At 36.1% G+C, this 27,385-nt stretch overlaps 1 long non-coding RNA gene across 3 annotated transcripts in view; it reads left to right on the top strand.

The window, feature by feature from the left end:
- Positions 1–27,385, top strand: part of LOC121671636 — a 296,300-nt gene that overhangs the window by 251,618 nt on the left and 17,297 nt on the right. For all 3 annotated transcript variants that reach the window (XR_006018558.1, XR_006018559.1, XR_006018557.1), the window contains 2 exons: positions 2,290–2,397; positions 4,147–4,235. This is a non-coding gene — a long non-coding RNA (uncharacterized LOC121671636). The remainder of the gene's footprint in view (positions 1–2,289; positions 2,398–4,146; positions 4,236–27,385) is intronic.

The raw sequence follows: 27,385 nt of genomic DNA, 5'->3' as shown, positions 1-27,385 counted from the left end.
ACAGATTGCAAAGCTAGCTATAATGTAAAACCAGGCAGACAGTCTGTCTCAATATTATTACAGGAAGGCTTGGTTAAATTAATAGCTTCTCATTGATTAAAAAATCTTGCATTTTACATGTTCTTAAGTTGGTTTCCACCATTACCTTTCAATAACAGAATACGAGTCTTTGGAGAAATGTGGTTATATTGAACAACTGTATTGAAATATGAAGGTAGGCAAAATAAGTTGTTTACATTAACTTATTGTTGTTTCCTGTCATAAAGTTCTTTCTACCTGAAAGATAAAGACTACCCCATCAATGCATCCTAAACTTTTGTTATTTGTTCATTTTTATAATATTCCTAGACTATTACAAATATAGGTAGTTTGGAACAGTCATTGAGCATGACTCTACCAAATCATTTCAGTAACTACTGAAAGTGAGAAATATTTATCTACCTGTAGCATTTGCTATTGTATACAACTCTCTGCTTTTGATTCTTTGCAATTACTATACTAAACACATCTAACAATAATAACACTAGTTCTGATCCGCTAAAATGGTTTCCAAATCATCCTAAGGACCCATGTTATGATTCTTGATAGTACAGAGTACTTTGCTAGGCTGAGATTTTTCATGTCAATTGTATTATGTACACTCCATCTAAAACTGTTTTGAGAGCTTTGGCATAAACCTATTCAAAAGTATTTTACTGACGTGATGTTGGAAGAATTTTCTCAGTGCTGCAAGATCATCTAAGCTGAACTGAAGTACCACAAACCCACAGCATTTTTTTTTTTTAATGAAAAAATATTGTGATCTATGCCCTTATTGTTTTGTACTTCTGCAAACTCGATGTGCACCACAACTGATCTTATAGGTAAGATATTCCTCTGCCAGTCAAACAGGAAAGGCCAGATCAGGTGTCTGACATATGCCCTGACATATTTAAACCTGAGCTTCAGCATGCTAAGACCTGAGTTTCAAGAATAATATTGCTTGTTTTAGTGCAATGCATATGTCTTCTTCTGTCTCAACAGAAACACTAAACCAAGCAGCATGTTCTTGGACGCACAGCAAACAAATGGCAGCTGCCACATGTGTAGCGTGACTGAGATGTTGGGGTGTGAAAGGGAACAGACAAGGAGATTGACATATGGGGGCAGGACAGCTGTGTAATTTTCCTGTCTTTTAGACTTTGGGTCACTTACAGTAGTGCTTTCAAACAAACACTGATTTTGTACACTTTGTGGTTTAGACCATTTTAGGGACTGATTATTGAACTCATTGAAGTGGCTGCATAGAGGTTTGGGATTGCGACTGGAATAGACAACAAGGCAGTAAACTAATGCAGAGCTAGCTGCTCTTTGGATTCCTTATTGTCACAGTTCATGTAACTAGTCTTTGAAAGTACTGGCTTCAGCATCATCTAGAGATGGTCTGTGCTTTTGCCAGTGGAGTTTTCATTATAAAATGTCTAGCAGATTACTCTTTAGAAAAATATGAGTCCTTGTGCTAACTGATTTAACTTTGCTATCTTCCAACTGAGTTTTTCACAGAATCATGTCATTTTGTAAAACTGTATACAGAGCACTGTGTCCTTATATTGGGCCACTATCCTGATTTTCTCTGGTGACCACAGTGGTGTGTATGCAATGTGGCAGTGAGGCTTTTCCTTCCTGTGAGGCTGAGTCCCTTCCAAGTTACAGGGGTCAAGTTGCATGTTTACTTCCAGATATTCATCTTGTTGGCTGTGTCTGTGCTGACTCCTCTCTTTCTTTTTCTTCTGTTTTCAAATCATCAGAGTCCTGCAGTGCAATGAAAAACTGTTGCTTGGTTCTCAATGAATTCTGTGGAAGTACCAAAGGAAGAGAAAGCATCTATATTTGGAATAAACACAAACTATTATTAGACAGAGATTTTGGAAGTAGCTGTAATTTATCTGCTATCAGGAGTAATAGAAAACCATATGGATGATAAAAAACATAACCAGGGCAAGGTCCTTCCTGTGTCTTTTGACAACTAATATGCACCAGGAGGGCAATGCCATATGTTTGCATGTACATTACCACGGGGGGCAGTGACATATGTTCACACGTATGTCACCCCTCTGGCCTGCTGTCATACGGCTGTTTCCAAAGGGGAGTGCTCCCTTGAAAAACAGAAACAAAACCCATAAATGTGAGTCTCCTACATTCTATTTGTCAGCAGCTTTTCTAGGACTATCACTGCTGTTTGATGAGCAATCAGAACAGCTGCACCAAAGCAACAAAGGTTTCTGTAGCCCTCTCCTATATCTCTTCAAGGTGCTGAATGGCAAAGGAGGAAAATACGGACACCCCACTAGAACAGTCATACCTGCTGGAAGAGTCACACCTGCTGAAATACTATACCTGCTGTAAATCCTGAGGATGGTGAGCACATGCTTCTCTCAAAATATTTCATGGACTGTCCTTCTTTTCACTTCCTTTCAGGCTGGACACATCCTCACATCATATCAAAAGCAGTTCTTGGCAGGATAAAAGAAAGAGTTTGAGTATAGAGGAGTGACAAAGTGAGAGAACAAAAAGGTGTTGTTCATGATACTATCTCCTGCAGTTTTGGGGGGGTTGGAGATAAACAGTACTATTAGATTATCCTGACCATTCCCCTGTCAGTGCAATATTATTCCTTGCAATGTAATTTCTAGTGTTTTGTTCATTCCATTTAGTACTAATCCAAGCAGATAGCCTTTCTGTTGTATCTCTTGGGAGACCATTTATCCCTCAATCCACTTATTCCACTATTAGGTAGATTTTCTGAAATTTGCAGTGTATTTTTCTCTTTTTTAATTTCCTTCCTCTCTTTAATTATCTCTTTTGGTGCAAATATGGCTCATCTTTATAGATTTGCATTCCCTCAGAGGTCATCAAGTCTGGCACACAGAGCAGGAATGCAAACCGCAGCATGAAATCTGCTTTCATGCAGAAAAAGAGTAACCTGCAGGATATTTTGTTCGGTCTCAAATGTCTTGTGACTAAAAAATATTTTGGGCTTTGTGGATATGGATCCACTAACTAAGTCTTATTTGGTCTAAGTGTATTCCAATATTTAGATTTGAATGCTGGTAACTATACCAAAAGCTGTCTGTGAAAGTTTTAATAGGACTATGCAAAGCTCCTTCCTTGTTTTATGAGAGCAATCCCTTACTGGACAAAAATGGTGAGAATCTTGCTCTGGTCCATGTGCTGTTTAAAACCAAGTCTAACACTTCAGTATCTGATTATTTTCCTCTCTATAATTCAAAACTAATGAAACTATGCTTGTCTTCCACTTTTGTAAAGGTCTGGGTGTTCGCTAGTCCTCCCTGTGAAAGGGCTATGATTTCAGCTTTCCTTTTTCCTTTTCTAGACATTTGTCTGTCTTTTCCCTATCTTAGTATTCTGAAAGCAGAATTACAGCAATTTCACCTCCTTCAGTTCCTGGAAGCTTCCCTGTACTTTAGGCAGCTATGTTTATAGCTCCAACACCTCTCAGAGAAACTTATCAGGAAGCTATGAAAGAGGCAGATAGCTGAGGCAGATCCAGGGCATCATCAGAGGGTGGTCTCTGGGAAAAGTAAAGCAAGCTGAGTTGGGGTAAGTCATGGGGAGGAAAGAAAAGACATGATTTGCTAGGTGGAGACAGTCTTTCTGTTCCTGGGAGTAACTGGGTCTGCTCAGGATGGAAATTTCTGGATTAGAGGATGTGGCAGGCAGAACAGACTCACAGCACAGAGACAGGCTTTACATCTCAAGAAGAGGGTTGGAAACCACTGAGAGAATCAATGACAAAACAGCTCCGGCTTCAGAGATGGCAGAAACCATAAGTTCTTGGGGATCAGAGGCTACTGTGCAGTTTGAGGCAAAATCAAAAGGCCACCAAGTTGACTGAAACAAAGCTACAAAGGACCTTCCATGCAAGGACAAAGTAATCAAAGAGAGATTTTGGCAGAGATTTCTTTATAAAGCTTTTGCTATTTCTGCCTTTTCTGGAAATCCCAAGTTTTCAACTACTTAAAAAGAAAAAAAAGAAAAAAAACCCCACCAAACAACAACAACAAAAACAATCCCAAAGAGTACCCTCCTTTACATAAACAGAAAATCTAGATATTTGAAGTTGAAAATGTTTTTATTCTTCTCTAGGTATCTCACCATAAGAGAAAAGTCCTGAGCTCCAGCTCAAACAGCTCTAACTCCAGAACCAATACCATTTCTTAATGAGGCCACACCAGGTAAGGAAATAAAATTGTTTAATTTATGTGTCTTTTTTCTCTTTTCGTTCAGTGTTATAGAAGAGTTGAAATGGGTGCTCAGCTTTATTTAATCATCATGCTTTTATGATCACATTACATACCCTAACAAAGTAATATGGATTCTTCTGTTTCTGGAGAGGACAAACAATACAAATTTGGTCTTTCAGCTTCTCATTAGCTTAAATGAAACAGCATTTTACTTTACTTTTGGTTCACTCTCCTACATTTGGCTTTATGCCATGAACGTCAGACTTAATTCAAAATATCAACAAAGTTCTTTCCTGACTGGGCCACGGGGTGAAATTTCTCATACAAAATTAGTGAACACTTTCAAAACCAAACAAATTAGACAATGCTGTAATTGCCTTCCTTATGGATAATCTACCACAGGAAGCCTGAACTTGAATACATTATTTATTCAAAGTAGTTTGCTTTATCAAATAAAATAGGTTGGAAGTAGAGATCAGTAATTGGTAAAAGTAGATGCTGGCTAAGGATATAAACTCAAAGAAAGAAGTGAAACATGGGAATGATTGTAAGGGAGTGCAAATTGGACTAGAGTAAATAGTCGGAGCAATGAAGGCTTTCAGTGTTATGGCCAAAGGCAGTAATATAAAGAAACACAAAAATGTCTAAATTTATTGACTTTGTTTCAAGATATCTTTAAAAGTCAAGAGAAAGAAAATGAGAAGAAGCCTAAGAAATCACTGAAGAAGATTGTAGTCATATTAGGAGTCATGCAAGATAATCATAATAGCAGTGTACATCTGCACACTAGTATTATGAGATATAAACTAAGATATATGTAACTTGAGATGTATCCTTACGGTAACTTTGTTAGTTTACCTAACACCTTTTTGCTAATGGAATATTGTTCCTTCTTTTATGCTGGATAGAGAATTGGTTATGACTGTCATAATCAAGATCCTCTATGAGATCTTTCTTATCCGTGTTAAGGACTTAGATTTGTCTTTGAATGCGTATGCATTTCTAACCAATGGTAAAAGCATTTATTTTGTGAATATATGCTATCAGTAGAGTATTCCAAATTATTATTTTAATAACCTAGTCGAATATTATTTCTGCTTCTGCAGTGCTTGCACTTCCTGTTTTTTCTTTTGTGGATTTGAACCTCCATGGAAAGAAGACAAAAATATGACATCACCTCACTCAAGTTATGTTATTTACATTGAATTCTGATTTAACCTTCTTTAAATTTTACAGTGTGTTTCATCTCTTTCCTATTTTTGAAAGCTGGGTGAAGAGTAGACATTTTCCCTCCTGTATATGCCTGTATAGAAAGCAAGTACTCATTTTTATCACCATGTCTCAAAAATTTTGGTTCATCTGGGTGTTGGCCAGATCTCTACAAACATCTGTTTTTGCAAACAGGTTCTAGAGCACTTGGATGAGCTCAAATTTCCACAGCATTTTACTACCTCTGCTCTATCTAAATGTTTTGCTCTTGCTTCTAGCGTCACAGCAGCAATAATCCTATGAGCTTTGTACTTGTTCCTGACAAATGAGCTCTTATTCACTTGACAAAAGAAATGGACTGTGTTTTGCTGTACTTCATTTTGTACACACAAATGTCTCATGTGAGTCTATCTCCATGGCGATTGTGATTCAACATAGCATCTGGAAATGCATTTTGAAACCTTATTCCTCCTTTTCTCCAGGACAATGAGCTATCCAGAATACTGTGTGCTTTCTTAGCGTCATTCATCTGATCTCAGGCTCCTTGCAACAAAGCTGGTGTCTTGAAAAAAATTCTCTAAATTATAAATTGTGGCAACCTTCTTATTCCTCCCAATACTTTCATCATCCTTTAAATAAATGGGCATACTCACAACACTGGGATATGTCAATGTCCTCTGCTGCTGTTCATAATTTTGTATTTATTTAATTTTTGAAAGAGTTATCTTGTAAGGAGTGGTAACTCCTTGTCTTAGGGAGCTTAAGATTTCTCTGTCATGTTATTCCTTGGTTAGGTTGCATCAAGGGAAAATGAATCAGTTTTAATGATGGAAGTGGCAATTAGTGCTGCTGAGCTGTAGTTTCAGTTTTTTGACAGAGCTACTGAGCTTAATAAATTATGGATCAGTAGAGGGGGAAGGAAGGCCTCAAAATCTGCCTGAGCAGCACATGAACTGGTAGTGCACTACACTGCATCTCCATTCAATAAATGTCCATTTCAGTCTGGTTTTGCGGTCAAGTGTGAAGAAGAAACATCATCTGTAATTAATAACAGTTAAAAAAAATCCATATGAATACATGCCAGCACAAGGAAGGGAGGAAAAAAGGGTTGGAAACGAGAATAAAAAGTGCTTCAGAATAATGGTGAAAACCCAGACAATCAGCCTGTGGGGAGAAGAGAAGCCTCCAACACAAAGCTTTGTGGTACACATCTGAGCCAAAGGCCTTTTTAGAACAATGTTTGATTCCATAGAAATAAAAGTATGTCATCACACAAGTTATTCCAGTGTGTCAGGTAAGGTGCAAGTATCTTCCTCCATGTATCTGTGCATTTTCCCTGCCAAGACAGTGAGTATTTGAGCATTTGTGGTTGAAAAAAAAAAAACAAAACTGTCCTTCTGTGTGTTCACAGGGGCAATATTTATATTCCACCTGTACCCAAAGTATAACAAGCGTTGTCTAAATATTAATTATTTATTAGTACTGAATACTTCTTTCTTAATAATAAAGCCAGATAAATTAGCAGGCCACTTATTTAGACATGGATTTTTCTGGAAGAGGGTCAGTAAAATATGGCTTCATAGAACCTCAACAGAAACCTGAGAAAAATTATATATGAGTCAAGAGGATATGTCTCTAGCTAGCTTTATGGATCTACATGTCCTTTTCCCTGCGTCTTTCTTGTCTGTTTCTCTTTTCTAAGTTTGCTGTACTTACAAATTACACAAAGGCAGGATATAAGCTCAACTTGGGCACTGTATTTATCATATGAATTATAATTAGCACACTCACTGGCACAATATTGACATGGTATGGCTTGCAGAGTGAGTTCCCATCTGAGGAGTCTGCCCTCAGCAGACAGGCTGAGCACAGCTCCAGAGAGCAAGGAGCAAAGCTGGCCTCTGTCACAGCTTATTCCCAGTGCTCATAATACCACAGATGTCACCTTTATAGCCTCTGTTCCTGAGATATCTTATGAACGAAAACTCTTGGCCCTCTCTGAAGTCCTCTGAGGAAGAGGGAAAAGGTGTTGTCCCCACGAGCAGCTGGAAGGGAAAACAGAACTAGTGGTAGAAAAAAAAAAATCTCGTCACAGTGGTGAAGCCCCAAAAACTGGGGAATTTCATATAATTTTCTGACTCTATCATTGATGTTGGCTAGTAAATCAGAATTTGACATCACAAAGAAAAGTTTGATTTGGAAGCCTAGTAAGAAATGAAAATCAGTTTGAGCTCTTTCATATACTCATGATTAACATACTCAGCTGCTGAATCCAGTGTAGACAATGATCATGATACTGACATATAATATTGAAAACCCAGATTCAGATAATTTAGAATAATTTTGAAAAACAAATATTCAGTTGCTGCTCTCCCAGGTGCCAAGTGGGCCTCTGATGTGCCACAAGATTGGTAGAAAGGGAGATGTTGCTAATCAGTTACTCCCCATTATCCAAACTTTTATTCAATCATTATAATTTGTGTTAAAAATTCCAGTTTTGAAAAATTTTCAGTTTCTGATTAAAAAATAAAATTATTTTAAGTATCTTGGTCAGTTTTCTGCATTATAACAGCAACACTAAATTCAGTTTTATGATTTTCTATTGAATTCAATGGTGTTCTAAATCAATTCACCCTTTATGAAAACCCAAGTGAGCCAGCAAAGCAGTACCTGATCAGGCATGAAAAGTGGGTTTTTTTCAGACTCAAGGTTTCTAAAAGAAGTGAGTTGCTTTGCATGTAAATTTTGATAAACTGCTGTCCAAAAGTAATCCCAAGAAGTTGCAGTTATCTTGCTTTTATTTGCTTGCTCAGTATCTTATGATACACACATATTAGACTGCCACAGCATAGTCTGAATATTTCTCTCTTCACAATGAGGACGTGGTCTCAGTGTACTGGGTCTAGGGATTTTTTTTGCATGACTTCACTAGTAACACATTATTTCAGGTCACATTTTATCAGCTAGCTCAACAAGAATGCCAGTGACTTTCACCTTGTTCCAGCTCCCTGTAAACATAGTAATTGCCAAAATTATATTGTCTTTTATTTACTTAACAAGCAGTACTTTTGAAAATAAATAGTCTGGCATGAGCAAACACAAATGCTAGCAGTAGTCATAAGTCTTCCATGCTTTCAAACACAGCTTCTAGCATTTTAAATGCAGACTGAGAAAAAACTGGTGTGAGGAAGAGATGTCTCAGCCCATTGTCTTGCTTGAACCTTCCCCACTAATGTCCTGTTGCCATTATTCTGGGCATAGCTCCACCCACGGGTGGCAGCAATAAGTACTTGCAAAGCACTAACGCTGTTATCAATCTGCCTAACCTTGCCAAAATGTATCAAACAGTTTGGTTTACAGCAGCCCATTTTTTCTTGCCACTACTCTGATGCTTTTCTACCAGGGATGAATGGCCACAAGAAGTTTCTAGTAGTAGGGGAAAAATATCTAAGGAACCAATATGTGCTGTCAAGTGGACATTTTTTATTTTTAACATCGTTTCTCTGGCAACATGTGTCATCACCTTTCTCTTTTACTCTGCTTAGGTCTTGGTCTTGCACACTCATTAGCACTTCATGCTGCCCAACATCTGACTAAATGTTTTCAGCTCTTTCCTTCTCTGTTAGTGGATACTTTCTGGATGATTTCAAAAGGTCTATGCTTGATGACTATCTAACCTAATATATGCTTTGTGGTAGGATTTTCCGCACTGCTTTGCAGAAGTTTTCCATACAGGTATGAAGCAACGGAATTTCTCTTATTCTAAAGCAATATTTTTTTTTTTTTTTTAATTAGGAAATATGTCATCTTGCTTTAATACAAAATTATGTATAGTTATTGTTTTCAAGTACCATTCTAATTTTAGAAGGTGATAATTTAGTAAGTTAGACTGTCATAATCTGAGGAACAGGCAGAATTCTCTCTGACAGAGTTCTAAACAATTATGCCTTCAAGCCCCTGAAAGTTATGATATGCAGTTTTCCCATTTCGCTCTATCCCATGGAGCATATATTAGCCATTCTTAGCATAAACTATTGAAATTATTAAGCCACTTCACAGTGTTGTTTTTAAAATGAAAAATGCTATGATCTTTTAATGTCTTCAGTGTTATAATATGTACTAAATTAGCAGAACCCTGATGCTCTGATAATTTACACCACAATGTGCTATTTAAAACTGGAAGCCCAGCAGGAGATTTTATTTTTATTAATTTAGTATAATTTTAAACATTACAAAAATAGCTGTCTCACAGCTTCCCTGCTGAGCCCTAGATTGTTGCCACAGCCTGTGTAATACTTTATCAGGAAAGTAACATCACTATAAATACTGCATAGTTGATCCTCGTTTCAACACATAATACAAAAGGATGCAGAAGACTGAAGAAGAGACAAAGAAAAAACAGGGCTGGTTCTGTTTTAAATTTTTTCTGCCTTTTTTTTCCTTTCTTGCTTCTAAATCTTCTTTCCTTACAGGTTTTTCTCTAAGGGTAGTTGTGATTTTGTAGTCAAAGCGAAAGGGCTGAAGTTCCACATTGTAGTTAACTTTAGATGTATCACACAATGCTGCTGTAGGAAAATGAATTTTACTCTACCTCCCTTGTCTATTGCCCTGCCATTCTTGCTGACTAAATATTACTGGAATGTTCTTGTTCAAGTCTAACATGTATTATAAGAGCAACCTCCTATGAATTGCAGCTCTCCAGTTTTATGTACACCACTGGTTCACATCTGCTCACCTTTGTGTGTATTTAGTGAACTTACATCTGCCTGAAGAAAAAAATGTGACTGTCAGTTACCATATTCAACCTCTTAGCAGCACTAGGGATGGCAGAGCCAGTAGGTATAACAACTTTTGGCCCTTTTGTCATGTTTGTCACTTTTTTGAATGAACTGAATTGACCATAAATTCTTGCCAGGAGTGCCACCTTCCAAGGGAAACTGCTTTTCAACAAAGGAGGAGTCTTGGCACTGAAGCAGTATTTGCTGTGCAAAAGATGTAATTCAGTACCATAGTCCACCATTTATAATGGAAAGCTGGGATGGACTGCTGGAGGGATGAACAGACTATGATTGAAAGTTATTTAAAAAAGATGTGAGTTTCTTAATTTAAATTCATTGTGAAACTCTTCAGTCCCTATATTGTTTATATTTATTTACTGATCAATATTACACTGTATATTACAGAAAGTTATAGATTAATTTATTTTATCAATTTTTTTACTGGCTCGCTGTATCTTTTACCTGGTTTCCAGGTAAAATTCTTAAAATAAAATCTGAAAATTGAATAAAACTTAATTCCACATGATTAGGATTTACCATGTGACTCTATTAAGGCAAAGCATATTTCACTGGCAAGCAACTGATTCTCTTGTAAAACTCCTGTATTTTTCACAGAAATGTTGTGATTTGACAGATCCTCAGTAGAAATGTGATTAGTGCATATGTCCTTCGTTTTGCATTTGAACAAGGGGATATATTCAAAGGGAATATTCAAAACATTTTGGTGCTTAGATGTTAAATGTCGTATAGATATTGGTTGGGTGACACGTAGGCAACTCAGCTGTGTCTCAGACAGGAGTTGCATGTTGGCCTTTCTGGGGCATAGAAGGCAGCCAACCTTCCTCCTTGATGAGCCACCAATTAACCTTAATTAAATCAATAGTATTTTTCTTTGAATCACATTAGTACTGACTAAAACTCCCCCTCAGCTAATTAACAGGCATTTGGCCACTCCACCCAATTGGACTGAGGGCTGCCAAGGTAACCATTGTCATTTCTGAAATATTTGTTGTTAAAAATTTGCTCTGTATCCCTTGTGCTGTGATGTTTACACCTGTGTACACACATACAGGAAATAACAATTCATTTGCAACTCTTCTTTTTCCACAACTGCCAGGAGAATGTGAGTGAGGTAAATAATTCCAAGGATATTGGAAGAAATGAGGCATGAAATAAAAGCCTTCCTGCACTATCTGCTGATCATCAGGAATGTAAGGCAACCTTCTGTATTAAAGAGAAGCATCCAGGCTATTAAGCAAGGCACTAGGAGAGTGAGGAGTGAGTCTGCTGTGTGAGACACTCTCCTGAGCTGATGACATCAATGTCCCAGAACTATCACTCTGAGTTCATGATGATGAGATCTGCAAGATGTGTCAATTGCTATTCTTGCTCATGGCAATGTCAGAAGACTTAAAAACAAGATTTTACATGATTTAGTCTTTTTTTTTTAGACATTTCATGAACTGGGTGTATCCAATGACAGTGTTGTAAATAATGTAGTAATAAGCAACTCTCTGCTATTAATATTATTAATCATACTAATTAAGTTAATGAAGTGGATCAATATAAGAAGTTCCAGCTGTTTCATGAACAAAAGCTGAAGGACTCTGATTGGCTTGTACTGAAGAGTGTCCTGGAGAAAAAAAGTGGGATTTTGTTACTTAACATCGGAATTTTCTTTTCATCTGGTGGAAAATTCTTGTCCAAATTAGTTGTGCTGTTCACTCAGTAGGCTTCCATGACAAGGTGACTTAGAAAAATATTGCCACAGATTGGTAGTGGAAGAGATTTTGGGTTAGGAGGATTTGGAGGTCTTGCTCTAAGGACATTGCAACAGCCCTATAGAATGATAACCATCCTGAAAGGAAGATCGATATATTGGTATCATTGTCTTTCATTAAACTGCAATAGGAAAGATGATTCTGCAATATTGATTGGACCAGCGTGATTAAATTCAGGTTTAATATTGTCTTCATGTCAAACCAGAAATCTTCATCCTATTTGTCCAAATAGCACAAGTCCTATATATTTCAGCAATTAGATCTAACGTTGCAGTTATTCCAAGGTACGTAGAAAATGTGTATTTTTCTAATTCTCTTTCTTTTCATACCTAGTTCATAATACTGCTACAGAAGCAAAAATACATGAAGACTTCTGATTTGTCTCTCCAAGAACCAACCTTTTGAAAAATAGATGTTCTTGATGTGAGAGACATGTACATCGATATGAAAAAAGCACATAAAAATTTAATGTTTTGCCTGTATGTAAAATGTAGATTTTTACGGCAGAACAGATATGGACAGCAGGTTATGGCTTCTGCTAAGAATACTACGTACATCTATACAGTTCGGGAATACCACATTTTTTTAATTTTGAAATTAAATGTGTTGTCTGTGACAAACACTAGATTGCAGCTCTCCAAGACTGGTTAACAATTCGCTATATTGTCATGAAGAGAGTCCATAAAAACAGCTTTAAAGAATCATGCTGTTGTTTGTCATAAATTATCTTTTCAGTAATCTATACATAAATTACATATTAGATTAAAGGCACATACATTTTGATCAATTCACATTTTCTTGAGGCACAGTTTGCCCAAGACCACAGGCATTGCAAAAAAAATTCTAGTTACACTAAAAACTGCTTGAACCTTTTTCACTGTTTCTTAGTAAGGCACATACAGCTTTTTATTAAATTATTTTCCAAATGTTATTTTGTAAAGAAATTTAATAAAATTTACTACTCTGCAATCCATTGAGCACTTCCTAATTTAATTTTCATATTCTGCATTTCCTGGGATTTACAATTAAAATTGTGATGAGCCAGACATTCAAGCTCTTACATGTGTGAGATTTTATGATTTTTTTTAGCTGAACAATATCAACAGGATTTTGGTTTTATAAAATATTTTCAATCAAAAAGGTGCAAGTAAGTGAGGTCTTTTATACATAGATTATAAAGTTTTTACTAAGTTTGACAAACTTTTTTCTCTTTTTCTTCCTTCTTTACCGACTCAACTTATTGGCAAAGTAGACTGCTTATGCCAGTGCCAGATACAGTTAATAGAAAATAATAGTTCTGATGTTTTATTCTCTCCGACATTGATCAAATAAAATTAAAAAATCCTATTCTCCACAACAGACACTGTCATTAAAATTCTTGCAGATTTATTTACATAAAACTCTGCATGTTTGTAACCAAGAATGAGCCATCATGCTCAAGAGTTAGTTCATTTTACCACCATTTTATTATGCAAGGTTCTTGGAGATCCCTACAGATGAACATATTTATTTCTTTTACAGTAGTAATGCTTTATTTTTATTTTTCATTTAGGACACATCTTGAACCTTACAGAATATTGCGAAGTTTGCATTCATTACTTTACCCATTTTCTAAACAACTATATGGTGATGCACCACTAGCCCAGAAAAAGAAGTACTCCAAACAAACCTTAGGGGTACTGGGTCACCTGGACCTTCTTATGATCCTGCTAGGTGGAATCCTAGCAGGATTTCCTTTCCTGAGCTTGGTGGGATATTTTAACTAGTCTCTGAGCTGAGTCCTCATGCACTAAAAGCAGCAAATGCAGCAATATTTGTATTTAGTCAGTCATTCAGCCAAAATCCATCACTCAGGACTCCAAGCAGCAAATTGCTATTTATGTTCAAGCCTTCACCATTTTCATATACATAGACCTCTTCTCAAAGTTTTTTAGCACTTTAAATTGAGGTTCTTTTGTAGGGTTTGAAAGTAGCTTCTCTTTAGGCTTTTATTTGAACCAATAATATATCTATTTTATAGGAGGACACATTTCAGGATTGAGAGCCTTCTATAACTTCCAACATATAAAAAAAAACCCCAAACCCAGATTTTGTAGATGTCACTAGGAGAGCTTCACAAACAATTGGCTCCAAAAGCCGAAAAAGCACACAGGACAGCGCAGTGCCAGAGGAGATGTAGAGTTAGAGGACTTTGTAGTTTTGCTGCAGTAATGAAATAACATTTTTTTACAAAATACCCAAGTGTATTACTTTTCAGAGCCATAGGTTTGCCTAGGCTCCTCTCTTGGCATTGGAAGTCAGTAGTCTGTCACTGGATTTCTGTCAGGAGTGAGTTGGCTCTCAGGTATTTAATTGTGAAGGAGCAAAAGATGAGTCCCACCCATCTGATGTCTGGGACAAGGAATGTCTTGGTATAACAGGATAGTGCTGGTCCTCTTGGATGCAGAGCCCTGTTCATGATAGACTGGATTGGAGTGTATAATGGCAAACAGTGTCAGAATGAATAACATATATGTGCACATAATGTTGTCTCCATTGTACTGTTTCTAGACTTTCCAGCACTATTTCAAGGTCTGTTACAGCACATAAGTTTGCTGAATAAAAAAATATAATTCAGATATCAAGCAATAATGGTTTATATGAGTTAAGGCCTAAGAAATCAAGTTATAATTTCAGGTGCAATTCTTATCAATATTATTGACAGCAGGCTGTTCTGCTTTTATTTTTTTGGTTTTCAAGAATTATCTTTGAGTGGCTCATAAACTTTGCCTAGAACTTAAAAAGCTGAATTCAACATAAAGGGTTTGTAAGGAAGAAAAGAAACTATACCATATTTGTGCTAGATTTCATCACTGAGTAACCTTTTGATCTTTTCCAAAAGACATATTTATAGCACCTACTGACAAGATGCTAATCTGTGATGGAGAACAAATGAGCCAGGGAAGCAAGTGCTTTGTATCACAAGCATGTGATACATCTCTTTGTCCATCTCTAATCATGGTCTCAGCCACAGGTGTTTAAAAGCAGGATAGAAGACAGATGCTTCTAATACTCTGCGAGTTTTTGAGGACTTTGCATAGGACTCAAAAAACCCCTTGAATAACAACAGCACTGTCTCTTAAAGAAGTTATGATCTTTAGTGTCTCTCTCAGCTTTCCATAAGCCTGCTTATATACTTACTCAAGGAGTTATACTGGTGTGCAATTAAAATGAAATAGTAATTGGTATTAAAAAAAAAAAAAAAAGAGTGTGCTTGCAGAATATAACTCAGTTCTAATGAATCTCACAATACATTTATTCAGTAAAGACTTTTTTTAGCCAGCAAAATCAATTTTCTGATCTCCGAATAGACATTTTATCCTCTTCTGTTCTGATCTTCTGGTGGCATCATGAATTTCACAGACAGCTTTGTTAATCAGCAGAGTGCTCCAGAAGAGAGTTTTCTCAGCTAAAAGTAGTTACTATTTCTCTCTAAACATCCATGTTTCAAACTCCTGAATTATAACTTTGAACTTAACATTCCTACAGTATCATGGTACTTACAGTGTGCAAGAGGGTAAGGTAGGGTTAATTCATTCAGAGAATACCACGGTTGGTTCAGACTACAATTTCTGTGAACTATATTGGGGGGGTTTTATAAGAGTTATATATATACGTTATTCATTTTGCACCTCAATAGTCCCGTGCCTTTGCTTTCACTTTCCCCATGTTTTTTTGCTGAAATTTCCAATTGTGTTATGGCAGATTGAGACTTTTATATTCCACGTGCCAGTGGTCTTAAAAATTGGAAATATTCTGAAATATGTTTCCATTTGTTGCTGACTTCAACTTTTTTTTTGTTTTATTTTTGTTTGTTTGTTTTGTTTCTCTGATTTACTGCTGAATACTGGTATTTATTCTATTCTGCTTGATATAAACATTGACATTAAACAATTCTAAGAGAAATTGCTCAAGTGAAGAGAAAAATATTACTGTTTGAGAGCATCATGATTAAACGATTACACGTATGAAGGTTTACGTTATTATGTCTCTGATAAGTTCAGTACTTCCATAACTGTCACAGAGGCTAAGACAGAAATCTTGTTAATTGTCTAAAGAACAAAAGTAATCTCACGTATTCTGGAAGCCTTCAGTGACGTCTGTGTCACACAGCAGAATAATCTTATGGGACATAGATTAAGGTGTACAGTGAAGTTTTAGCTAAACTAGGAAAAAGTTCTTAGTTAAAGTCTTAACAACTGATGATGAAGTCATGCCAGCACTTCAGAAGATTATGTTTCATCTTCTACTACTTTTAATTTCCTTAGTTTTCCCTACTGCAAATGAAAAATAAAGGAATTAAATTTTATCTGAAAAAATTGTAATTATTTTCAAACACTTTATACCTAGCTTTATCTATTTACACATTAAACAATATTCTTGTTCTGTTTTCAACATTACTGAGCTTATTTCTACCAATGCATCATAACTAGGTACTAAAAAACATAAACTGTACACTGTAATCTATGCATTATGTAGATACCAGCAATGTTTATTTTACAGGGGTTTTGTTGTTCTTTTTTTTTCTGTGAGACTGGAATAGAGAATGAACACTTTGGTTTACAATCTAATTTGGGGGAAATGAGAAGTGATGAAATGTCATGAAAAGAAAAAAACCTCTGAAATAAAGCAGAACTATTACACAACACAAATAAAATAGCTCATTCTCTCGTAGCTCGTAAACAACACTAATGTCCATTCCTATTATTCACTTATTTGTGAATAACTGACATTATGCCTGTGCTTAAAGTCAAGCATGTCACTATTGCAGCAGTGTGGACACTTGTTGTTCCTTACCCTGTAATTCCTCCACTATGCAGCCTTGTAAAAGAGATCCCAATTCTTTTGTCTGTCTCACATCAGCAAAACTGCCACGAGATGGGAGAGGAGTTTGCTGAGCAGAAACCTCCAGGAGCACCCAATTCACACTGAAAGTAAGGGTATAACTGTCAAAAGAGAAAGAGCTAAAGCTGGCTTCTGTCCCCTGCCCTGTGATCTTTTCCTGCAGCACAGCTAGTACCTTTCCAGGCAGAGGGACAGAAAGGGCAGCCAGGCATTAACTGTGCTCCAAGGAGAAAGCAAATATTGCCACTGCAGGGAAAACTTGGTAGAAGCTGACACTTCTCGAGGCAGATTGTTCACCCCAGTCAAGAGTCAGTTGGAGAATAAGAAACAAAACTCCCTGACAAGATCTCTCTGCATCATATCAAGTAAGAAAAAATCTGTAATACTTATAACTGCAGTCACACCATTATTAAAAAGAGCAATAACCAAGGCTTCATGAACACAGTTTGCAATGCCTATGGCACACTATTGCAATTTCAGATAACACATATAGGAAAAAGGTTTTAGGTACGTATTGGTTAAATCTCTTCTGTTTACATGGACTTCCAGAGTATCAGCCTCAGAAATCATAATCCTTGGTAATGCATAAGGGATGGAAACACTTACTGTGTCTTTGAAGTGGAGTGGTTTTGCATTTGAAACTCCCGTAAACGCATTTGCATTATCTCTCTCCATTTTCTTTGATATCGAAATGTGTACAGATGATTTAGTTCACAGAAAAATATTTCAAAGTTCTGTCCTTTTCAAATCAGTAGTAATACTTTTATTTACTTCATTGGCATAATTATTTTACCCTCAAAAACATAATCATTCTACATTCCCCCAAATCAACTTGTGAAAATCAGTTCTAAGATTGCCTCTTTTCCCCCATTAATTATTTTAGCAGTGGGTTCATAATAACTATACTTTCATAGCTGCAAGAAAATACATAAATGCATAAAAGTCTTTAATACAGAACTCATTGTCTGTCCACTGGAAATTGTGGCTCTGTCCTACAAGGTATACAAAACTTAGAGTTGCTGTGTTTTGGGGTGAGATTTTTTGAATGTGTTTTGTTTTTTAAAAAAATGAAAAAAAGAAATCCATGTATCAGATGAGTTGCAAGTAGTGTCTCTTGGAAATTTATTTTTATTATTGTGTAAAGGCATTAATTTTTTTCTGTTAAAACTTTTTATTGGTGGAAACCAGAAAATAAGGACATTTTGTGTGTATTTTGACTGGATTTTGCAATTGCCTTTTGAGAAGTATATGTAATACAAGGCTTTCCTTCACTTTGTGATATTTATTTGTGGAGTATAATTTTATATGGTATTTTCTTATTAAAAAAATTCCTGTCAATAAAACTTTTGCTTAAAAATAGTAATAACAAACCCCTGTCTCTCAGTCAAATTGATTTTTCTGATGAGAACCTTGGAGAAAGTTATTATTTTTTAATCCATCACACAGACATTATATAAGAATAAACCAATGCTGCAGTTTTAGTTTATTGTATATCTCTTTTTCATGGCCCTTCATGTTCTTCGTTCCCCACCAAAGAACAACCAGTCGATCAAAATTTATTAGCTAGTGTTGACCTTTTTGGATCTAGTTAGAAACTGTGGTCTCCTACCTTGGCCATTTAGTGAAATTTTCTATGTAGCTGACCAGAAACACTATTATGTTTGAGAATTTGCATCTACTTTAGTGTTCCCCTAAATTTAAGGGCTTAAGAATAAGTTTTAGGCTTCCTGTATTGCTGTTAAAGGAGAATGAAGGTCCTGTTTAATTTATTAAAGATGATGGACTTGCATTATTATTAGAGTAGTAGTATTTTATATAAAAGCCAAGGGAGGATGTTCATTTATAAGGCAACTTTTCCCAGAATTTAAATTGGTGGTAACAGATAATGGGCAGTTAAAATGTGGCGTTAGGCACCACTTAACATCATGAGCTATGGTTGAAGTAGGTGAACACCTCTGAGTGCACTGCTAAATGATCCTTAGAGTAGGTGATGGAAGAAACCCATACTCTGATTGGACTCTACAGACAAGAAGACATGTCTACATTTTACATTTAGTTTAAAATAATGAGGCAGTCCTACAAGTGTATGATTGACAAATTATGTGATTTGACTCATCTTACAAACCAAAAGCAGGAAACACTGAAAAATATCTCACCTGTCCATCAAAGAATTGAATAATCCTTGTGTTTTCATACTCATACTGACTGACTAAGGATGACTCCCTCCACTCTTCTGATGGGCAGAGATGTCATATCTTATTGTCTCAATGCAAATATTTCTGAAATAAGATAATGATAATATTTACTGAAATTGCCCTTATTTTAGAAATAAATTATCTAATCTGATGAATTATTTATTAAATAACTTCTTAGGTGACTCTGTGTGTATCTTAGTGTAAACTCTTATAAAACCTGTTTTATATGCTCTCAAAATGCTACTTTTCCTTTCTGAAAAAAATTTTAAAAAACAGATAAAAAGGTTATTATGCAAGTGAAGTCCTGAAAAATATTTTTGGAAGTATTCACAACTTTGGATGTTACTAACACACAAACAGGAGAATTCCTAGTTCATAATGACCTTTAATTCATATAATAGATACCCTAAGTCAAGACTGAGTTTTATCTTCAAAAAATAATTATATTAAAAATTATCTACTGAAATTAAGAAAGAAAAGGAAAGCTAAAAGCGCAATTATTTTTATTCTAAAATAGCCCCTAAAATGACAAGGGACACATTGATTGCTTCTTCTAATATCTTGCAGTTTTGCCTGCCTTACATCTCTACAAAATTCCAGTTGAATGTCTCTGTTCCCAATACGGCATCTTTCTTTTATTATTAAGGATTTCAATTAGTATTTATCAATATTTGTAACAAAGGAACTTGGGAGAATCTCCCATTGAACAGTCTCACACCTCAAATTTCTACTCTTTGTATCCCTTTTCCCCAAATAACCACATGTAGAGCTCCTGCTTGAAACATAACAGCTGCTAAACCCAGCGCCATCATAGTCACTACGTACTAAAAGTTCCTAAAAAAAATTTCGTGTCACAACAGATCTGTGTAAAGTTCATCTATGTGTAAATGAAACCAAACCTAACCATCTATGTGTATATGAAGCATGATTTTGTTAATGTTATTCAAAAGAAAAATATCTTTCCCTTTAGGTAGATAAATGCACATGTTGTAAACGTATAATGCTGTATAGTGCAATATGAAGCATAAAAGAAAGACACACACACACGTAGTAATGGAGGAGTGTTGGCCTCTCGGGAAGGAGCAGTAAGGGGGCTCGAGCAATGCCTCCCCTGCTCCTCTCAAAGGCTCTCACAAGGGAGTTCAGCCCACAGCAAGGCTCAAGTTAATGCTCTGCACCGGCACAGCAAGGCTCACCCTGTCAGTCTGCAATCTGGTGTTCCTGTGCAATGCCTAGGGAGAGCATGTGTGTAATCTTAACATCCAGAAAAAATCACAACACATAAACATGAACCCTCAATCAAAATGGGAACCAAGTTGCAAAATGTTTCACTTTTTGTTTGGTTTATGTTATTAAGCTTTTGTCCCTAATTATTTTTCTTATAATCTCTTTATTATGAGGCTTCACAGGAAGTTTGACAACATATTTGCCTACTTGAGACTTCAGCCCTTTGCCTTTGCCCAGATAGACCAAGCAAAGTCAGAAGTTTAACAATTTTATCCTTATCCTCTATTGCTATCTAAACAAATGAGCCTTTTGAACTTGTCTTGAAGACTACATAAAGAAAATTTAAGGAGAGGAGTAAAGATAATCAAAAGTAAGGAGGATGCCTAAAAAATGTGTTTCTTATTTCTTAAAGCCAGGAAGACTGATCTTTTGCACACAATGAAGCCTCAGTTCCCAGTACAGAGATACTTTATAAAGGCAAGTTTCAATGTTAGTGGCTGAAACACACCATATTCAGCTCACTCTTGACCCACCTGCAGTGGTGAATAAAGTTACTGAGAGAGGAACCACAGCCTATTTTTCAGCTTGTTATTTGCTGGTGAATATCTTAAAACACCTATAAAGCTGTTGATTCTTTGGTGTTTTTTCAGTCTATTATAAGTCTTTTCTGCTAACAGTGTGACTCTCACTCTTTCTGTAGACCACAAAACTTCTGGCCTCAGACTCATCGTGTGGCAGCAGGGTCCAAGGTAGCTACACTAAGAATATAATAACCTTTCCTAATTATTTCTAAAAGTATTGCAACTGAATCCTATCTACTCTTTGCAGTACGAAAGACAGTTAATACCAGGATTGGATTTTCAATCCAAATACAATGAATTATTTTATATACTTCTCCAGTGACTGTCCTGGTGTTTGTGTGTGTATATGTATGCATGTATACATATCTCCTTGAGTAAATTGCATCAGTAACCCCCTAACTGATGTGAAAATTGAAGGCTTTTTACAAAAATACTGGACTTTGTATGTACAAATGTATATGATCTTTTGAAGAAAACAACATATAGATAATATGGCTAGCTAACTCCAAAATCCACTGGCACTAAATTTATGGGTTTATACCTGTGACAAGACATTAAATAGAGTGAAAGAATATTGCTCTGCTATACTCTAGTTGCCAGTTAATTTTAAGAAATAGTTATTTAAGTCTCATGAACCAAATGAAAAATAACTTTGGAAAAGAAAGAAAAAAGTCTTTGTTGTGTTTTGTTTTATGTGTATGGTGGAATTGCTGAAACTTTTTAAAATATCTTGAAATAGTCATAAGAGAATGTGTCAGAGTTCTTCTAGCAATGGCTCAGAAATGTGAAACTATTGTCATCTTGACATTCCCCACTGACAAACATACTATGCACACTAAATCAAAATGGGTATAAAAGTGTGCCATGTGACAGGATAGCCTTTGCCAAATGGGCTGACCTGTAATGAAAAAGTCAAACCTCTTCCTCTTTTTTTTTAATTGAAAAAAATATAGCAGCAATAATATGGGTAAAAGCCTCAATAAAATCTGTCAGAATTGATTTCTAGTGACACATAATGTCTGGCAATCTAAAGCTTTATTTTGCCAACTGTTTAATCTGTACTACAAGTAAAAGTGTTCCATATGCATAACTTCCCATTTCAGTGATGATCCTGTTTAAAGATTTGTTCCAGCAGCATTTATTTAATGACCTTTATAAAGAATTTTCTCATTCTTCTGTGAGCTATATTTAAACTAGGAAATAATAAAATTGAAGTGCACAATGGGAGAAAAAAATCTCCATTACCCACTATTTTTTTGTTTAAAAATATAATCACTTCTTAGGCAACATTAATGAGGAAGCCTGGGAATATAGGCATTCCAGTGTTAGAAACAATAGTAAACCAGTGGTCATTATTTACACCCTTTTAATGTCCTAGCATACATTTTTTGTCACATAATACCTGTGAAGAAAACTCACATGAACTGTAATATCCCCTGCTATGGCTCCCTTATTCTATTGATTTAAATATCTTTTTGCTTCTCGCTACTCAACAGGAAGTATGAGGTCATTGCTATAGCTGAAACATGTCTTGATAGAGCACTATTCAAACCAGATATACACCATACTTTATATCATATTTTGAATTATTTATCTGTCATGGGAAATAACAGGACAGGAAGGAGTTAGCTGGGTGTTTGAAAGGAATGTGGCAAAAGCATTAATGTGCAGGTCCAGCTGCACAAAATCAGATGTTGAGTCCTGGTACAAAGGGTCGGAGTCAGTGACAGTGGTAAAGTTCTTGGTAACACCAGGAGAGCAAAGAGGCTCATAAATCCAGAGAAAGGCTATCGTGTCCTGTAGACTACGTACAGGTGAAACAGGGTACTAATTTCCAATGGACCGTGGAATATGGCTGCCTGAAACATACGTTTAAAACTGACACATACACACGACCCTGCCATTCAGAAACTTTCATATATCTGTATAAAGGACTGAGGAAAAGGTTAATCAAGAGTGCTGTATGGCTTAAGGAAATGCATAGAGTGGCTGGCTGATTTGATTCATGTGTCCCAGTGACAAAATTCTTTCCTGGAGATCCATAATGTCTGGGTCCTTAATTATCTGGTCTTCTGTGCATGTGAGTCTGTATTTAAAAAATGGCCAATAAAATTTCGGCCAAGAAACACATTGTTCATTCCTTTCAGGTTTATTTTAAACCTATTGCACTTAGGTTTCTGCTAAATCAATTTTTCATGAATATCTACCCTAGCAGATTACACCTCAAACCAGTTCAGATCTCCAGAGAATTAAAAAGAAAAAAAAAATAAAAAAGAAAGAAAAAAGATTTCTCAACAAGTAACACCCGAGGAAAAAGAAACAGGGTTTTTAATTGCTTTGTGCGCTCCATAATTGAAGGCAGGCACCTTCTTGAGGCACTCACTGCCAGGAGAAGTGTGACTCCACTTGGCCCTGCCTAATTAATCCTGTGATACAAACCTTCTGGCTTCAATTTTCACATTTCTGTCTCTTTTTAGAGGTGATAATAAAACTAAAAATTTATGTTGGTTACTGTATGACTATAACGGTGCCAGCAGAACACAAATAAACCCATATGGATGAAAGAGACCTTGTCTTCCCATCCCTGGCTTCTCTGTTTTGTGATGCGTACAGGGACACACTTTGTGTTAACAAGAAAAGGTAGAGAAGGATTCAGTAGCAGGAAGGAAGTACAGGTCAACTGATTCTTGTGATAGTCTGCTCTGCTCAGATGACTCACTGAAGCATATGTCTTATTTGTTTATTGACAAGATCTCAAAAATAGAAGCACACACTCTGGAAGCTCAGTTGAGCTGGCTACAAATCACAAAACTGCACAACAGCTCTTAATGAAAGACAAATTGTGCAGCTTAGCCTTTAAAAAGCAGTCAAGGCTGTTTGTGCAGATGCCTTCAATCTTAATAGCTTGCATACTGTGACCTGTGCACACTCCCTTACCAGTGCCTAATGAAAGTAATAGAGCATCTTTATTTTCCATGGAATGTAAGGACACCACTATTATTATTATTATTACTATCATTATGAGGCAAGGATTTAATTCTTGGACACTGAGAAATTGTATTTACAAACACACAGACACATATGTAGCAGTTATGAAATACAGTTAAGACAAATTCTCTTTTTACTAAATTGTGTCTATTTTCATTGCATTATATAGAAAGTTGACTTAGGCCTTACTGTATTAAAGTGGGAAGGTTTATCTTGCCAAGTGAACTAGAGAGATATTCTTCCAATAGAGCTGCTGCTTTTATTTGGAAGTACATTGCTTGTTTCATTCTGTTCATCCTACTCCCAGGACCCAAAAATGCAGTTCCATACATTTATGCAGTTGAGCATAGTGGGATTGCACCATGGATTTGATCATTTTCATTAAGAGATGTGCTGGAAGAAGAGGGGGGAAAAAAGAAGAATTATCTTAATTTTGCTGCTGTTGTTCTCATTTCCTTGTCTTGTAAAATGTCACGTGTCTCTAGGGATAATGTTTTAAAATAAGTAATACATTTTAGGGTAACTGTCACCCCAAGACAGTAACAAAATGCCTCAGCTTTGTGATGGTGTGCAAGCTGTCTGCCACACAAAAGTTGGGAGGATCAGTGTGACTGGAAAATTAGGATAATTTTGCTGCCAAACTCTAGCAAATTGCTACTGAGCATCTACAAACTTTTTTTTGTTTCTGGTTTCACACTTCAATGCATTGGGACAAAAATTCTCTGTGGCTGACAAAACACTCAGCCCTTTGCAACTCCTCAGAAATTTTAAGTGCCTTTTCCAAGATGGGTTGATGTTAAATTTTTATCTGAATGTTTTGAACAATTCACCCTTGTTTCTGTAAACCTTGGCTTTGGAAAAGGCATTACTATTACAGCTGAAATTTTTATCCACAAACAGAATACCAAGAGCAGAAAGCTCAGTTGAAACACTTGGAACAAATGCAAAAAGAAACATATATCACCAAGCACAAAGCACGTGGCATGGCTCAGTGTCGAATATAAGGCTATACAAGACAGTCGAAGTGAGAGAGGTATCAGAAATGGAAAAAGAGACTACTACCCCACAATCAGTGCTCTCATTGGGCAAGTCTTCCTAGGGAACAACTGCAGCTCCTCCAGTATGTTTTGGAAAAGGAATACGGTTTGTTTTATCAAATGTTTAAAGAGCAGAAATGGATAGACAGATGGATAGATAGATAGATAGATAGATAGATAGATAGATAGATAGATAGAGTTTTTGTGGGGGCAGGATGGTGTGGAGAATCCTGTATCAATAAAAATATATATAAAAAGGGATGAAGAAATTCTTATCTCGTAAATATCGGATGTTCCAGAGAAAAGAACCTGTATTTATTATTTAATGTATCTTCTACTTTACAAGACTCCTGATTATTTAATCTTTTTAACAATGAATCTGAAGCCAATATACAGTGTTCTACCAAATTCTCATGAAATTTTTTATGTAACTATTTAATGAGCTGCATGTAGCAGACAGACCAGGTCACCTGTCTTGAGTTTCCTTTTCCAGTAGAAGTGTTTCTTTTTAATTGCCGGTAATTCTACGTAAAAATGCCTGTGCCATCTGACTGTCTTGAACTCAGAATTAGGCCAGCTTTGTTTCTAGAGTGCAGCAGCAAGTGCAGGAAGTAGGGGAACGTTTGCCCTTTTTTAAATTCTGGAGATGGCAGGATTAGGCCACTTTCTCTGAATGGAAACTTAGTCTCCAAGAACGCCTTTCACAACCTTCTCAAGAGTAACGCAAATACTTTGTAGTATTTTGTAGTGTACCACAAATAATTCCTCAGAGAACTGGGTTAAACCTGGTTTATTGTGGTGTTTAGTCTCCAGCACTTTGTCTAAACTGTTCTTTTGCTGGAAAACTTGGGGATTTCTTTTTAAACCAAGAATTAAATCTCTATCTCCCATGAGGAATTGTACTAATAGTACAAATTATATCTGTTTAATTTTAAAATATTTTTTCAACCAACTCCATTTCCATGCTCTCTAGTTACACAGGCATGTGGGATTTTATTTGGCCCTGATCAATAGCAGATTTGTTACCATGAGTCGGTGGGATAAATTTTCAGTCTTCACAAAGCATATCAGGCAAGTCCTCTCTTAGCTCTCATTAAGTTCTGCTATGTGTAGACCCCGAAGCATCACACCAGGGGTTAAAGATAAGTAAGCAGGGGCTCCGTAGCCACTACAGGGAAGCCCAGCAGCTCAGAAGCAGCAGTAAAATGGGTCAGTTAATCTAGAAAGGGAATCAGATCCTCCTGAAAAAAAGTCCTATTGGTACAAGTGCTGTCAGCTAAAGACTAACAATGTCTTCAGTTATGTTGACATGAATGTGCGAGAGGAAGAGGCAAAAGAATGATCAAGTGCATTTAGCATAGTCTTTTTGTCCAGGGTTTTGAAGCCATCCTCTTTGACATGGATTATGTGATATATTAGAAATATTTCCACTACCACTCTTAGAATGACTGGACTCTATGTAAAATCATATTTCAAGTTAGGGCTTATGTCCCATTCCAATTGCACTTCTGTTTAGTAGTCTCACAAAGTCTTTCCTTTTATGTCATTTATTAATATGCCTAACCAGGGTCAGAGGAGGAAGAAATGGATCATTGTAAAGTAAAAATAAGAAAAGTAAAACAGTGCCTAGCCTACAATACACAATTTCCATGTAAGCATTTAATTTTTTAACATACGTTTTCTTAATCTAATTTAAATAACTGTTTTAGAGGCTACGATATATGTACAATTAAATCTCTGACAAAACTGTCATTGTAAACAGTCAAGAGAGCTATATTATTTCATATTAATAAAATCAAATCAGGAAAACTTTCTGAAGAAAAACTACACTCAATTAAACTTAAAATTCTGGAGACATATAGCAACTCATGGAAAAATGTATTACAAAATAATGTAAATAACAGAGGATAAAATATAACAAATCTGGGAAATAAGAGCAGAGGTTAAACTTCAATGTAATCTCATTACAATAAAATATGAAATCATACTGATTATCTCAGCCCTGTTGATGTTGTTATGCAGTGACACAAATGCAGTAAATATGATTATAATGAAACCATTTATGGTTTTTGTTCTCTTACAGGATTGAAAAAAAAGGACTATCTATTCACTTTGCACTGCTCCCTCCCTACTCCCAAATAAAAGGCTTGCAAAGTTTATACAGTTCTGGGCAGGTTGAACATATGTAGATTATAAAGTGTTGCAGGGATCCACAGATGTCTTACAAATTATGGTCCAAATTGTGACCCAGTTTGCATGGCTATGCAGGATAGGAGGGAGAATAAAGGAATAAAACACTCCTTTATTGCTAATACCCAGGGGAGCTGTAAGAGGCGAAAGAAAAGAATAACCACAATAGGGAATCTTGCACTGTATGACCTAGTTGCACCAGCATGTAAGAACTCAGGCACTGAAAGGGGAAGCCAGGAGACTCATTGTCTCTTTGAGCCACAATTTGCCT

Source organism: Corvus kubaryi, unplaced genomic scaffold, assembly GCF_017639235.1.
Source record: "Corvus kubaryi isolate FWS band 111438036 unplaced genomic scaffold, C.kubaryi_AGA036_p1.0 37398, whole genome shotgun sequence".
Lineage (NCBI taxonomy): Eukaryota > Metazoa > Chordata > Aves > Passeriformes > Corvidae > Corvus > Corvus kubaryi.
This window is presented reverse-complemented; position numbering and strand designations above follow the sequence as displayed.